At 40.8% G+C, this 16,470-nt stretch overlaps 2 protein-coding genes across 2 annotated transcripts in view; one reads left to right on the top strand and one right to left on the bottom strand.

Annotated features, from left to right (window-relative positions):
* Positions 1 to 2,292, bottom strand: part of LOC108898097 (junction plakoglobin-like) — a 105,925-nt gene extending 103,633 nt beyond the window's left edge. The window contains 1 exon segment of the mRNA XM_051073783.1: positions 1,961 to 2,292. The gene's annotated coding sequence lies outside the window, so the exon portion shown is untranslated.
* Positions 1 to 16,470, top strand: part of LOC108898144 (fructose-bisphosphate aldolase A) — a 108,367-nt gene that overhangs the window by 13,146 nt on the left and 78,751 nt on the right. The window lies entirely within an intron of this gene.

Below are 16,470 nucleotides of genomic sequence, written 5' to 3' on the forward strand. Positions count from 1 at the left end.
TCTGTTATGTATCCCATCGATCTGATCGTCTCAAGGTTTATCCAGCTTTAATTTTATCCACCAACTTAATGTATTCTCAGCCCATGGTATAGCTCTGGGTCTATCTTAAATCTGTTTTTTTTTATTGCTATCATTTCTATTTTACACTTGATTTCTGTTTTGGAGTTGTGCAGAAATTTGCCTTTAATTGCATTGTTTACTACCTCATTGTTTTTGAGATTCATTTGTAGTGGCTGCAGCAAAACTGTAATTTCCCTTTGGAATTAATAAAGTACTCTATCTACCTACAGTATCTTCAACAAAGCAAGAGAGAGAAACGAGAGCCTCATTCTATGTGCTCAGCGTTCTCACAGATAGAACTGAATAATTGAGGTTACATTAGAATATCAGTAGAGATGAATTGGATCTGTGCTGTACGGCTGCTAAATTTACAGCCATGAATCTTTATCACTTCAGCATTTTAAAACAGGGCCTGAAGGTCGGAGTTCCCTCAGAGGGAGAACAGGCTTCACCTGATGAAATAGGTTAGAAAGGTGATAAATCTACTCTCACTCTCAAACAAACACACACACACACACACACACACACTGACAGAGCACGACCAGAACCTGCAGGAGGACTGGAGCGAGCAGAGGCTGTCAGACAAACAGGTGACGACTGCTGAGACCGTCTCTGAATTATGTAACAGCAATAAAAATAGATGCGAAAGGTTTTTACATATTAATGGGGTGTCTTACAGGTGAGGCGGTCAAGCTCCCTGTTGGTCACTGTTGGTCATACACACACAGATAAACACAGTGAGCCACTTGAACACCAACACTGCACACACATACACACACACACACACACACACACACACACACAAACACACATTTAGAGTCAAATATTGAGCAAGAAGAGCAGAGGGTGTACCCACCCAATCACATGAACTGATGCTCCCACACGCTCACACTTGGCTCGCTCTTTGGCTGCTACACCCGCTTGTCAAAGCCAAAGAATGTGGAGTCAACAGCAGAGACAAGGAGACAGTGTGAAAATGTGTGTGTGTGTGTGTGTGTGTGTGTGTGTGTGTGTGTGTGAGGCAAAGACAGACTTAAATACCACTGGTGACAATTACATCTGTCCTGAAGGGCTCTTTCTCACTACAGATGCATTTCACAGCCTCACCCTCAACATCTGTTGGGAATGAGATACTTCTGCTGCCCACAGGAAAACACACACACACACACACACATGCAAAAAGAGAATCAGAGGAGGAGAGTGGGGAGTTTTAGCAAAAATACTGATATTTTTCCTGGAGGACTTGTTTTTGTAAAAAAAAAATGCAAGTAAAGCTCACTGAACTGAACTGGGAGAAGGGAAAATGGAAAGTGTGTGTGTGTGTGTGTGTGTGTGTGTGAGAGAGAACAAGAGAGGGAGGGGTGGATGTCATGCAGGGGGAGAATGCGCCGAAATCTCACTGTGTTTACACACACACACACACACACACACACACATCTACAGTATAGTGTACAAGGAGCAGCGATGTCAGAGCCCTGAGCGCTGCAGAACGCATTGTCTATATTTGTCCTGTTAATACAGACATCATCATTCGCGTCTCCACCACCCTAAAGAACAGCCTTCCGAGGATGCAGTTAGCGGCGAGACCCACATAATCCAGCGCACTGTTCACAGAACTAAGAGTTAATGTGAGATTTAATGATGCAAATGAGAAGCTGGAGCCCTCACCCAGGAGAGAGGCATCAGACTGAAGTTTAAGGAGGACAGAGGGGGGATGCAGTTCATCAGACGAAAACCCCGTTTATGTTTGTGATGATGCTGAATGATGACCACCGACTGGAGGTCACTCTTCAGCCTTCTTTTTATTTACCACCACAATCTCTCTACTGGTCGTGCGTAAAATGCGAGCTCGTTATCTGGTTACCGTGCGTAAAAGCACAGCTCAGCCGGTTCTGGTTACCTTATTAACTGGACAGCAGTCTGGAGCGGCTCCCTGTCGCAGCGGTGACGGCTTCAACTTTCCTTCTTTCCCTCTCCTTAAATCCACAGTCCGTGCAGTTCAGGTGCAGATCCGCGCTCTGCTCGCTTCTGTGCCCTCTCTTGTCTCGTTGCGTCTCCCGTTAAAGACGGTGTGCAGCACGCAGCCAGCCGGGCGGAGTGAAGTGAGGGGAGCGAACCGGGCGGCTTGGCTGCTACAGCGTCACCGGAGAGGAGGAGAAAATGAGGAGGTCTCACTCTGATGGCGAGGGGGCTTCGTTTTCACGCACCTGCTCAGCTCCAGCATTTTCACTGAGGACGGAAGATTTTATTCTTACGCAAACGATTATCACCACGTGACTGCCTCTCAGGACACACACTAAAATAGCTGATAGAAGGAGTCAGGATTTAGCAACTGAATCGATGTAGCTGTTTCACATCTTGATATCTGATTAGAACATTTCCAAAATAATACACACTACACACCCATCCACCACCCTGACCTCCACACCCTTAGTATCCAACACTGGCTTTGAGGTGTGGAATCATCCAGTACAGACACACTGGGCTGATACAGTGAAGTGCAACACATAGAATGTCTTTGCAGTGAGAGTGTCTGAAAGTGTGCCCCATTACCCCCATTTGTACAACTAGCTGTGTCTCACCCCCTCTCTGTGACAGAGGGCCTTTGGTCCTTCAGAACAGACACAGACCCTTCTACCTTCAGACACTGCTCGAAGCCGACTGAGACCTTAAGAACACTGATCGTCTGGTGGTCAGTTGTTGAGTCCACTTGTTTCCTCTAACATTTTGTTGGTATGTTCATAGACTTAATGTTGTCTTTTACCTCCCGTATCATATTCCATCTGATCATCCATCCATTCATTCATAATCTATAGCACTTAACCCTTAAGGGTCGTGGGGGAGCTGGAGCCTATCTCAGCTGACACAAGGGTGAGAGCTGGGGTACACCCCGTACAGATCGCCAGTCCATCGCAGGGCCCACATATACAGACAAACAACCTATGGGCAATTTAGAGTCACCAGTTAATTTGCGCGTCTTTGGACTGTGGGAGGAAGCTGGAGTACCCAGAGAGAACCCACACAGGCACAGAGAGAACATGCAAACTCCACACAGAAAAGCCCCGGGTGAACCAGAGCTTGGACCAAAACCATGTTGCCGCCTCCATCTGATCATCCATTGGTTTTACCTGAACTGCACACGTCTTTCAGCCACAGAGATCCCAAAATTGAATTAGTAAATAATAAAGCAGGCAACACATTAGCTTCGGGCTAATACATAATAGAGCACACATAATAGACTGGGTGGGGCTATTTTGGGAGCTCCTGCATCCAGAGATAAAAAATCCCATTCATTCTCCACGTAAACAATGTCTCACTGTTGGAGCTCTCCTCATGGCTTGAACTGACATGACACTCTCCCAGTTCAATCAGCAGTGCAATCTTAAAATTGTGTCATGTATGGCAGCTTCAGTGAGTAATTATCCAGAGCAAACCCCTCGTTCTCTGTTAGTAACATTATATATGTATAAGACAAGTAACACTGTATACAGTGTTACTTATACTTATAACGACTTTGCATAAATAGATAATTTGTAATCATCCATTAATACTTATAGAAACACATCTTTTTTTTACTAAAACATCAGTGTCTATAACTGATAACAGTGAATTTATGGTTCATCTACCACTGGGCTCAATTCATTAATACTTATTCTATCTACTTTAAGCTGTTCAGCACTCATTGCCTCCCTTAGTGAGCCTTCTTCTGTAACATAGAGCATCTCTGACGGCGGCGGCAGCAGCGCGCAGTCTCCGCCCCGCGGTCACACAGCGGAGAGAAGCCGAGCAGAAATACCGCCGCTATTACAGCCAAGTTACTGAAAAGGATGTGCGAAGTCTCCGTGACAATCTGCTATTAATTTAATGTTCTCGTGGCGGAGCAGAGAACGAGGCTGCGCCGTCACATTTCCAGTTGTGCAAGCAGAAGAAGAATGTGGAACCATGAGCTGTTACACAAGCACAGAGTGTGCAAACAAGACTGACTTCTGACTCCCCAGAGTACAAGACAATGTGTGTTCAGACACATTCAAATAATAATAATAATAAGAATAAGAATAACCAGTAGTGCAGAATTTGGTTTTAGTTGATAGCCTGGCTGGTGTGCATATTATGAACATAAGTAAATATGATATATATATAAAATATAATATATAAAATACTAAAGGTGTCAATAAATAATTAACACAGAAAAGCAGGATTAGAAGAACATTATATTTCTCCTTTCACTGATGATATAAATATATGTATTTGGTCAGATGCCAAATACACATATCTATTTAAACATTACTACAGAAATATAGAATCCACTTTGGTAGACGTTTTTGTGAATAAACAAACACGAATGTGAGAAGTGTGGGTGCTGAGGGGGCTGCAGCATCCCCACTTCACACTAAATACAAATCATAAGTGACTGATGATTTCTGCAGAGGGATAAATTCAGTGCAGCCTCTAAAGTGAAAATCTCATTCTGAAGTATGAGCAGTAATGGTTACTGTACTTATAATTACTATTATTGACAATAGACCATACCTCATCAATATATGCTGATTTGTTGTAGTTCTTAATTAATAAACTACCAGTTAACTGGGTGTTGGGTTGTGGCAGAGTTTAAACTGGTGATATGAGAGAACCTCATCTAACAGACGAGAGAGAAATGTCCATCCACCTGTGGGCGACTGAAAGAGAGAGAAGGAGCATGCATGTGAACAAAAACAGCAATAAGAACCCTGATTTATTTATTTTTATTTTTATATTTTTTTTATTTTTTGACGTATTTGATAACTGTGTCATGTAATAAATCTCTGGTTCATTGTTGAAGTGTATGGACTGTGATAACACTGACAACCAGAGATGAGGCGGTGACAGCTGTATGAATGGGTCCCACACAAGATGAATAAATCTTAATTATAAATGTGTTTTCTGTATGAAAGGGCTGGATTCTTAATGCACAGCATGTTTATGAATTATGACAACCTGATCATGGCCCCATCTCAGCCCTTCTCTCAGCAGTTTTCACACCTGCACTCTCCCTGTCCTGTATGCTTTAATGAACAGTGAACTGGTGTTCAGGTTTGTTTTCTGTTGTGTAATCAGTGTGAATTAGTTGTAGCAACAGTTATTATATAAGTTATAATGGCCATTCAAACCAATGCAAAAACCATGACAGCAGTGCACCATTTAGCATGACCCACCCAGGTCCTTAAGAAACTTGTAAAACCACCCCCACTGTTACTCTGGAACTACAGTATCCTCTTTCCAATTCGTGTCAGCAGTTTTCATTCGGCACACTAGCAGAATGGCTCGAGGATGCTTGCGTCTAAAGCCCTTTTGGATGGAATGAACATTACAGGGGGAGGTGGGGGATACAATGTTTACTGTGCTCCTGTAATAGACACGGACATTCAGCAAGATAAAGCCAGAGGAGAAACACTGAAGCTCCCATGTGGCACAGGAGAGTTGAATTGATGCAGTTGTGAGTTGCAAAGATACCAAGTGAGGTGGATTTAAGTCATTTTACTCCTACACACACACACACACACACACACACACACACACAAATGCATAACTCAGTTAGATCTGAACACACAGATGTGAAACACATTGAAATTACCCTCTCTGAACATATCATAGTTGTCTGCACATCCATGGTTACAAAGAAAAGAAAGCAAAGAAGAGCTGCTGATAGCTGCATGCATTTAATGGGGACAATGTTACAAAATGTAAACAAATCTGACCTGTAGGTCAGGTTTCTATTGTCGTATTGGTTTCCGTTTCCATCTCTCAGATTAGCATAAACATCTGTGACTTCCCTATTTTTGCACAAAAGTCAGTTATCACACTGAGTTGATAGAAAATAAAACAAGTCAAGGAACAAGCAGCTCTTACTGCAGAAAAAAAGCTCAGAGATCCACATAAACATAAAAGTCATGTCACTCTAGATGGGATATAAATAGCAGGACGAGCTGCTGTTTCACAGAACAATAGTGTGTAATTTCAGCACTAATTACCACTGGGGTGAGGGTGAAAAATTATTCAAATACCTGGCCTTAAAATCACTGAGCGGCACAGGTAATGTTAAAGTCACATTACCTCCTATATAGAAATAAATCCAGTCCAGCAGTATTATTAACTAAAGCATCAGTGGAAACAGTTTTCGCTGGATAAGCACAAAGTTCAAGTGATGATGGCACTAAATGAAACGTCAGGAGATCACCAAAGTTATTTTAATCCACCCAGTGGGTAAAATGAGTGGTTGTACCAAATTCCATCTTAATCCATCTCATTTTTTTTTTTTATGACAGCCTGAAGTGGTAGACCAAGCTGACCCAGCTATATATCTGTAGAGTCATGTCCTCGGCCACAATAGGCTAACAGTGTTCTCAGCCTCTCTCTTGTTTGTCATACAGTAATTATAGCAAAGACTCAGTGAAGCATTTATTGTCCTGAGGGGTAGTTATTGTCTTGGTGGTTGGGTGAGGATACAGTTTTAGCAGCTAGATTAGAGGTTTGAGTTCCACAGTGAATACTCATTTGACTGCACTCACTATACAGTCTTTAGATAAAAGCATCCAGAAAAAAGCCCCTATTATGCTAAAAGGTTGATAAGTGACTGCTTTAGAAAGCACCAGCCTACTCTAATGCAATCTAACCTACATTTACATTAACATTGCTTTCATTTACATGCTTTTATGCAGTGACTTACAACAAATGCAGCCAAAACATTTATTAAGTCCAGACAACATCAAAAGACAAACAACTGCCCATCACACACCACACATTCTCCAATCAGTGTCTGTAGTGATCCAGTGTAGAATCTTGCTGTTGTTGTACACTGTCCAGCACAATACAGGGATATTAACTGGTCTAAGATGGCTCATGTCATAGGACCTGAGACCCCCACAGCCCCCCACCCAAAAAAACCCCAGTTTCACTATGTGTCAGTTGATTTCAATAATTTGGTCTATTACAAAGTCTGTGAGGGAATTTGCACAACAGAGTGCAAGCAAAAGTTGGAAGAATCTCTAATCCAACTAATCCAATTTAGTGTGATACTGGAGTCATTTGTTTTACTCCATCTTAAATTCTGAAGTGTTTGTATGAAACCTCACAGGTTTCATGAATTCAGATCGACCAAATTGTCACACATCACAGCTCCATGCAGCTGCAGCTTCTGAAGTGACAGATATCAGATGATGTCAGAGTCGGGCAGACACAGTACAGTCTATTTATCCTTCTGTTCAGCTGGAATCCTGCAGGAACTGTAAGACTCTCCATCAGATGTCAGTCTCTGTGTTACAGGACTTTTTATCTCATTTGTTACTGACAGGAACATGATGTACAAGAACTCATGTTGTTTTGTAATGCATTTGTGTGTGTGTGTGTGTGTGTCTGTGTGTGTGTGTCTGTGTCTGTGTCTGTGTGTGTGTATAAAAGAACATTGTTTTGTTAAGTATGCGTGCAAAAAAAGTTGGTATGAGGCAGACAGACCACTTCTCCATCTTGTGTTAAAGGACCCAAGTAATCATGAGCTGTTGCCAAGTGTGTGTGTGTGTGTGTGTGTGTGTGTGTGTGGAGAGAGAGAGAGAGAGAGAGAGGTAACTGAGGTTTCTCTCTTTTCGCAGAATCTTGTAGAAACAATCTCATCATGAGCTGTTGCTCTCAGCCTGATTGGCTACGATTACTACTAGCTGAGCAATTACTATAAATGTGTGTGTGCGTGCGCGTGCATCTGCGCCTGCGCGTTAAACATGGTTTCCATGGTGAGTAGATACCCCTCACTGTTCACCTAACATCTTTTTGTTTTGCTTTATCTTTGTTTATTTTATTCTTTAACATTTCTTTTTTTCATTTCTAGTATTTTTTTATTTTTCAAATTTTAACCACACACTCCATTTTCAGTTCCATCATACCAATCAGTGTCTTTTCTCATCAGTGTGCAGAACAATTAGCCACAACAGATTTTCTATTACCCAGCTGTGGCTCTAGTCAATGTGATTTTATCAACCATTTCTCTAACCTAAACAACCATACAGGTTTTTATTCCTACCCTTGTAGTGAAGTAGTGGAATGGTCCCAGTTTGGTTAGGTTTGGGCTTAGGAAAAGATGGTGGTCTGGGTTAAAACAGGTTGAGGAACAGTAATGGATCCTGTGTTACAGTCCTCTGTTGTGTTGGCCCACCCACCCCATCTGCCTCCTAACATGGACTTTCTCACTCTTTATACAACCTCATCTATTTTGTTCCCATCGTAATTACTGTGGACACTAGATGTTGTTTAATACCAAGACATAACTGGGGGTCATAATAAGCTGCAGCACAGACAACCTATGGACTCTTTATATAACATTAATAAAACACACTTACTGTTATCAGTAGTAATCATATATCATTGTCAAAATGAGTGGCACAACCTGGAGCTACCTGAACTCCTAAATCTAAACCTTTCCTTCTCCAGAATGTCTTTACCAAATTTCACCACTGGATATAAATCCTGCAGAATCTCCTAATCTGATAAAAATAAAAATACATTTCCTGCTTCTAATGTTTTGTCAACATCCTGTTTACCTGTGTCAAGTCAATTTATTGTCCATAGGAAAAGCATATAGATTGAAGAGGATTCAATGACTCTTAGCTGCAGCAGACAAGATTTGTTCTTTATTAGGGCCAGAGCACAAGCGTGCGAAGGCCCTATTGTAATCGTAGGAATTATTATTATTCCTGTGACATTAAAATCGCATTTTTGAGGGCCTAAACATGCTCAAAAATTCACAAAACTTTGCACTCACATCAGACCTGGCGAAAATTGACATCTGATAGGGGTCTTGATTCATTGGCGCTGTAAAATGGCTCTATAGCGCCCCCCTGCACATACTGAAAACCCCCTTGCCATTGGACTTAGTTTGTCTGAGGTGAACCAAATTTGGAGGCATAATGTAACATGCCAAGATGCACCAAAAAGTCTCTTGACATCATGGCCTCAAACCTACAGGAAGTTGGCCATTTCTATTTTAATTTGAAAATTTTGCTCATTTTTGGGCATTTGGGGATGTTGTATTTGATCGAACCCCTCCTACAGTTTTTATCATATCAACCTCAAACTTGGTCAGGATACTCTTAAGGCCTTTGTGATTAAAAGTTATTAAAAGATTTTGTTGATGTCAAAGGGTGTGGCCGTGGCGGCACCTCAAATTCCGATGCCTTGCTATGAAACAGGAAGTTGCATTTAAGTCTCTGTAACTCAGCCATACTTTGTTCAATCAGCCCCAAATTTCACAGTGTTGATAAGGGTCCTGGCATGAACACACCCACATGTCAATATTCACAAAAAGTTATAGTGCCACCTACTGGGAACGGGAAATGACATGTTTTAGACTTGACTAGTCCTGTTACTAGCAGGTTGATGTGATCCACTTCAGACTTGGTCAGGAAAGCCTTAAGGACTTCATGATGCCTTATTGTGAAAATTTTGATGTTCTGTTGAAGGGCATGTCTGTGGCGCCATGGCAAATTTCGATGTTTCGCCATTAACCAGAAAGTTGATGTAACTCATGCATACTTTGTCTGATCTGCCCCAAATTTCACAGGTTTGACAACAGATCTGTCCTGAACGAACATGCATTCCAATATACAGATATAATCATAGCTCCACTTATTGGCAACAGGAAATTATGTGTTTTATCTAAGTAGGTTGCTCTGATTGACCTCAAATGTGGTCAGACAAGCATTAAGATCATAATGGTGCTGAATTGTGAAGACTGTGAGTCTTCATGGGACACCCTTGATGTGTTGCCATGGCGAATTTCGATGCTTTGCCATTAAATAGGAAGTTGTTGTAACTCCCGCATGCACTGTCCAATCTGCCCAAACTTCACGTTTGCTAACCGTCATGGCCTGAACACATCTACATGCCAATATTCAGGTATAGTCATAGCGCCACCTGATGGGGGCAGTAAGGGACTTCTGACTCATTCCTTCTGTGTCTGGCGGTTACGCAGTTGCAGAACTGTGTCGAACGACCTGCGCAGGGTGTGAGGGCCCATTCAATACGGCTTACAGCTTTAATTATTGTTATTGTTGTTAGCCTGTAATTAAATACCCTATGGTCACTGTGATACACTCAGAAGTCTTCAGTATGTTGGGAGGAGAGATATATCTCAGGCAGTCTGACAGTGGATTATGAATAAACATACAGTATTAGGTTAATCTGTGAGCCCCTGTGGACAACATGATACACTCAGGAAAGTGAGACAGCTGGTCTGACCTTTGTGCTGTGTAAGTGGTCGAAAACATGTGTTGTGTGTAGATTTCTTGGCCAAGTGAGACCTCAAACACCAACAATTGCTGTCACAGCGCAGGATGTACTGTGATGCACTGTGACACCAAGCCATACCTATGTAATAATTAACTACATGAATAAATAAATAGACATCTTTATGATCACTAAATAATAACCATGATTTGTTTATGCTCAACAACACAGACAGCTCTGTTTGAGTGGTTTTCCAGTCTATTAAGGAACTACAAATCAAATGTGGTTGACATAACTGTCATTTTCCTGCCATGCATTCAGCCAGTTTTTGTTTTAGGTCTTAGAAATATTCCTTGTAGATGCATTCAAGTGTTTTTAAAGCATGTTTACATTCAGTCATTAACTCTCAGTTTTCATTGTGACTGGTAGAGTCTGGCTTCATCGTGCCAGAATAAACCTGCCTACACATGCATATGAGATTCATAGCCACATGCACTTCAAACATAATGTTTGTAATTGTTTCTCATTCACTGCACTTAATGGGATATTCTATTATTTACTGTTTACTGATCTCTCTCCATTGTCATTGCAGAACAGGATGGGTTTTATTGTAAACCAGCCGTAGGAAATGTAATTCATTTGCTGACGGGGTCAGCACCCGCATCATTTTTCATGTTTTGTCAGTAGATCATACTGCATGGAATAAACAGAAACAGGTGCAGTGAGCAGGCTGCACACCTCTAACTTCTCAGCAAGGTAAACTGCTCCTTTTGTTACACCACCTGTTATATGGAAACCTTTTGTGCTGTTAGTGTTGTATGAGGTCAGATCACAGTTTTTCATGGTGTGGCTTTTATTTGCCTGCACTGTAAACAAATGCACAAGTTGTTCCTCCTCTCGTTTCTGACAGAGTAGCTGCTCAAACCTTGATGCTGTACTTCTGATGTACGGTGACTATGACAGAGAACACTGTATCCATCTAACATAAATTTTCTGTCATCCAAACTGAATATTTTGAGCAGTATTCTTGCATTTGTGATTCTTACAGGCACACTCACCACTCAACCAATCAAAAAAAAAGAAAGAACTCTGGAAACTGGATTACTAAAGCACACTTACTGTTATCAGTAGTAATCACAGGTTTCACCAACCAGGACTGAAATCTTAAATAAGAATAAGAAATATAATAAATGCAGTATGTCTGTCACATGGCTAACATAAAGCCATTCTTTCACTCATGCAGCTACAGGGAGGAAATGCATTCAGAAATACAAGAATGCAAAACCACCAGTATTGTCCTTTAAATCATGCATCTGTGTGCTTTTCTCTTCTCACCTGAAGAAAAAATAAAACAAAATTATTTTATAAATAGTCACACAAGTTTGTTTTGTTGAAATATTAAGAAAGCAGACCCAGAATCACACCCCTGTTAGGGGGCTCAATCCTGTTAAGCTACAGGACCACTTGTACTTATTCTCCACTGCAGTTGTTCACAGTTCTTAAATTAATTGAATGGAGAGTGAATTTGCAGCAGCTTTGCTGCTCACAGGGGACCTCTCTACTTTCAGCGCTGCCTTCATTTTCTCATTATTTACAGAGGAGAGGACTGACTGCTGTGTTCCTGACGGAGCTAGGAGCTGAGGACTCTGTTGAACATAAGTTGGCAATGGCTGAAAACATTCAGCTGCAGCACAAACAGAAAATGCCTTTTCTGACATAAATGAAAGATTTTTGTTTTGATTTTTAAGAAATTTTTAAGAAAACGAAAATGGAAGGATGCAAGGGTGACCAAATTTGCCAGGAGCAGTACAACCTAAGGAGATGATGCAACCACATGAGTTGAAAATGTTCCAATGTGAGTGAAACATTTGCTCGTATCTTGAGAGCTTATGAATCTGCTTCATAAAAGTGTAGTTTAGAGAAAAAGCAGGGGCTGCATGGTTACACCAGGAAGAATCTGAGTTCTAAGTCAGAGGCTGAGCTGAACACAAAAACACACACAGTTGGTTCTTGCTAAATTACAGCTCATATCTGAACATTTGGTACACTGGATGTCTGGGGCAAATCAACACTGGACAATCAGTGATGTGGACAAATTTCCTGAAACAAAAAGAATTAGCCTTGCATACTGTCTGAACACATCTATAGAGGTACAGCCATAGTGTCAGTGCCTGGCTGTCTGTGTTAATGACTCCTGCCTCCTATTCATTTTTGCCTGATCCCTGCTTGGTTTTGTTTGCCTTTACTGATTGCCTGCTTGTTAGCAGCCACTATTCTGAAATTTGACCAAGCACGCATCTTACATTTGCTATCCAAACATTTACCCCATCTGCTCTGCGTTTAAGTTCTGCTAATGAGTCCTCACATCTGGGTTCAGAGATATCACCATTATTATTTGTGGTGCTATAGTTTCACATTACATCTGACAGTAATAATATCACAAGTATCACTTCCAAGCTTTTATTCACTGACAGTGATTACATCAAGGTACTGAGATGGATTCAACGGTGACATTATGATATTTTAATGGTGGAATGTAGCCTTTTGAAAGCACCTTCATGTTCTCATTATCTACAGCGAAGGATGCTATGTTCCAGACAGAGCTGAGAGCTCAATGATTATAGTTAAAAATAATTCTGTCAGAGCAAAAAGAGTCACACTTCAAAATGGGTTTTGGATGGCTGCAACACGATGGCAGAGAGGACACACTGACCTGAGAGAGACAGAGAGAGGAACACAGCAAACACCCACCACATCACACACCTCCAGCATCTAGCTGACACTCAGCCACAGCTATGTGAAATGAGAATGCTAAGGGGGGTCATTACAGAAACCTTCTGTCAGTTAAAACAAATGTAATTACTAGAATTACATACACGTAACATAACTACCTGTGGCTGCTGCAGGAGGTACTGCAGTGCAGTAACAGGACATGGTGTAAACAAAGCAAGTATGAAATAATGTCTGTTGTGATTTGGCACTATATAATTAAAAACTGACTTGACTTGATTTATATTCTATAAAGAAATCCTAGGGTCAACTTAAGCATCTAGATGTAAATTACAATGTGCAACAGCCAATCACTACCAGCATGTTGGCAGAATGTACTGAGGTACATGAGTCTGCAGCTCTGTTTCCGTGTCATACTATACAGTAATTTTAAGCATGCTCTCAGTGTGTAGAGGACATACACTCTACCTAAAGGAAACTACAGTTTATAAGCTCGGTTATATTTTAGCCTTGTCAGTTGTGATAGAACCATGCTCAAAACTAAAAAAATGAACTTTTTTGTAGCCTGCTTTGATGTATTATTATTATAGTATGATCATATATGATGAATATACTAAAGATCGAGGATTCAGGCTGTGTCTCTTTTCAGCCCATTTTCCAAGTTTGAAAACAGTTTTGTGATCGTCTGTGAAATGAGTCAGGGTCACTAGTTCGACTTAGCTTGGGTGATTTTTCTGGCTGTTATTCTACAATTACTCCAAATGAAATACTTCTTGGGGAATATGCCTGTTTTCTTTCTCAGCCAAAGTTACATTCAGGTACAGAACATATTCAGACACAGGGCTTGGAAGCGAAGGGGACCTGCTGGTGTAGCTCCTTCTTGTTTAACATGGTATATGTTTAACATGGTATATGTTAAACAATGCACCAGGTAAAGCAATGAATTATATCGGCCACATAACAGAATGCAGCATGTACAAGCATGTGCTGTGCTCAGATGAAAGTAACAAGGGTTTTTACTATATTAAAATAGTCAGACATCTTTAATGAAAGCACAGTGTAAGCTGGAAGCTTTCACCTTCCTCTGCCTACTCAGCTTTTATGTTTCCAACCTGACTGTGACTGACCGAATCATGTTTTCCCCTCAGAGTCCTGTGCGTTCACTGCTGAGACCGTTCAGGACGACAACCTGTGCATTCGACTCAGCTCGACTCGGCTGCTGCTGATTCTACGGCTTGTTAGCCTGTTGGTCTGTTAGCCTGTGGAAATCACTTCTGACCCCTGCTCCCTGTGGACTTCAGAGAGTGTTGATAGTTTTGCACAGGTAGCATCTAGACATAAAAACGCCTTTAGATATTCTGCTGCTTAATATTTTTTAGGAATAATGTTACATATTGTTTCTTTTCCATTGAATACCTGTGTCCTGCACAACACCCAATATTCAGAAACTCTACAAACTCACTACATTTAGACGTCCAGTATGTATTAAGGGAAAATAACACTTGACCATCCCAGCACTACTGATGAAACATGCTCAGGCAGGTTTAATATGCTCACTGAATTCTATCGACTTCTATCTTCGATATATTTCAGATGATGAAACCAGAAAATAAAACAAATAAAAAAGTGGTTTGAATGACTAAAAATAACTGATCTGACTAAAAGAGTTTAGTTTTCAGAGGAGGTGCACTCTTTGGCCAAGTGTAATATTCATTTCTGTGTTTACAAAATTAACTAAACAAATTAAGCTGGGTACCAAACACTGTAGCCAAGCACTTGTAGGAGCTGGTGATTTCAACATTCTGATGTTATCTCTGATGTGTCTAAAATCAGTTATTAGTTTCTTGGTTGTAGACGCATTCAATTTCTTTTTTTTTTTTTTCATACCATTCATTTTTGTTGGCTGGCAGACAATAAAGTGAGCACAGTCAATCGTGAACAGTCTCATATTTCACTGTGCTGGTAGGACATGTGTGTGTCAGGTGACTCATTGTGCTTTTCTAATCATAATCAACCTAACAATTCAGGATAATACAGTAAACTAACACAGGAAGTCAGTATTTATTTATTTATTATTTTTTATTTAAAAACTGAATAAACTCAGAGAATCATAACTTTGTATCAAGACTATGTAATTTGAAAAAAGAAATATACATTCTTCCTCTCACAGATACAAAGTGGAATTCATAAGTGATAACTTCCTACTTTGGTCTAATATAACAAGTAATGTGTAGTGTTAATGCCAATGTTAGAAAATTTTATACAGACAATTCCATTTAACTGAGTCAAATCCCAGATTATACCAGCTTTGTGTGGTTCAGCGTCAACAGGCACAGGTGTAATCAAAGGTCTTCTTAACGCCAGGATAGATCGATCTCTGTGTAAAAGGTGCTTATGTTTAACCATCGACCATGATCCTTTACTTATGGCCACTGTATTTTGACCAACATTTACATCAGTAATAATGACATCATTAAATCAAAGTCTGATTTGGGAATACAACAAAATCACCATAACCAAGTCTGACAGGACATGAAATGTGAGGAGTCAGACGATCTTCTTTAGTTGGAGGTCAAACAGGAAGTGATTGCTCCTGAGATATCACTAATATTCCCTCATTGCAAAGGAAAACTGTGTGTGCTAACTATAGTAAGTACAGTGGGTCAAAGTTGGAGAAGGCAGCGGGACTGTAAACTGTGATGGATGTTTACAATGGACAGTTTGACAGTTTTCACCTGCAGGTGGGTGGGGGGGGGACAACTGTCTGACTGTCAAACAAACACACACATTTTCACTTAAGAACCACATCTCTATTGCAGAACCAGTTCTACTATCCTTGTTTATTTGGCTGCATCATTTCTGACACACATGGACGGCAGAGAGAAAGAACCACTCTGCTGTACATGTATGGTTTTGCAGATCTGTGGTTTTGCTCCAGCAGCAGCAATATGTTCTGCTGTAATTGGCATTTCTGAAACAAAGTCCCAGCTAATGAGTCAGTGTTATCAGTGAAGCTTGTGCTGATGGGTGGCAACAGAAAACAAGGCAACAGACTGCATCAATCTGCTGCACAGGAATAGATGGAGAGCAGAGAGGAGTCGAGGGAGAGGCGACAGCCGAGGAGGTGGCTTGTTTACTCTGTCACAGAGTCGCTGCTGTCAGGACACACACACACATACGCATGCGCGCGCGCACACACGCACGCACGCACCACACACACACACACACAGACACACACACACAGAGTTATCTGTAGGAGGTGTATGCTGTTAAAGTGTGTTTAGTTGTGTGATATAATTACACAGGTATGGTGTGACCATTGTATCTTCATGTGACTGTGTAAATACATATTATATTCTCTAATATTACATATTATATATATATATTCTATAAGTCATAGCAAAGGTGTAATTTATTGCATGAGCAGGTTAC

Source organism: Lates calcarifer, linkage group LG11 (assembly GCF_001640805.2).
Source record: "Lates calcarifer isolate ASB-BC8 linkage group LG11, TLL_Latcal_v3, whole genome shotgun sequence".
NCBI classification, from domain to species: Eukaryota; Metazoa; Chordata; class Actinopteri; family Centropomidae; genus Lates; species Lates calcarifer.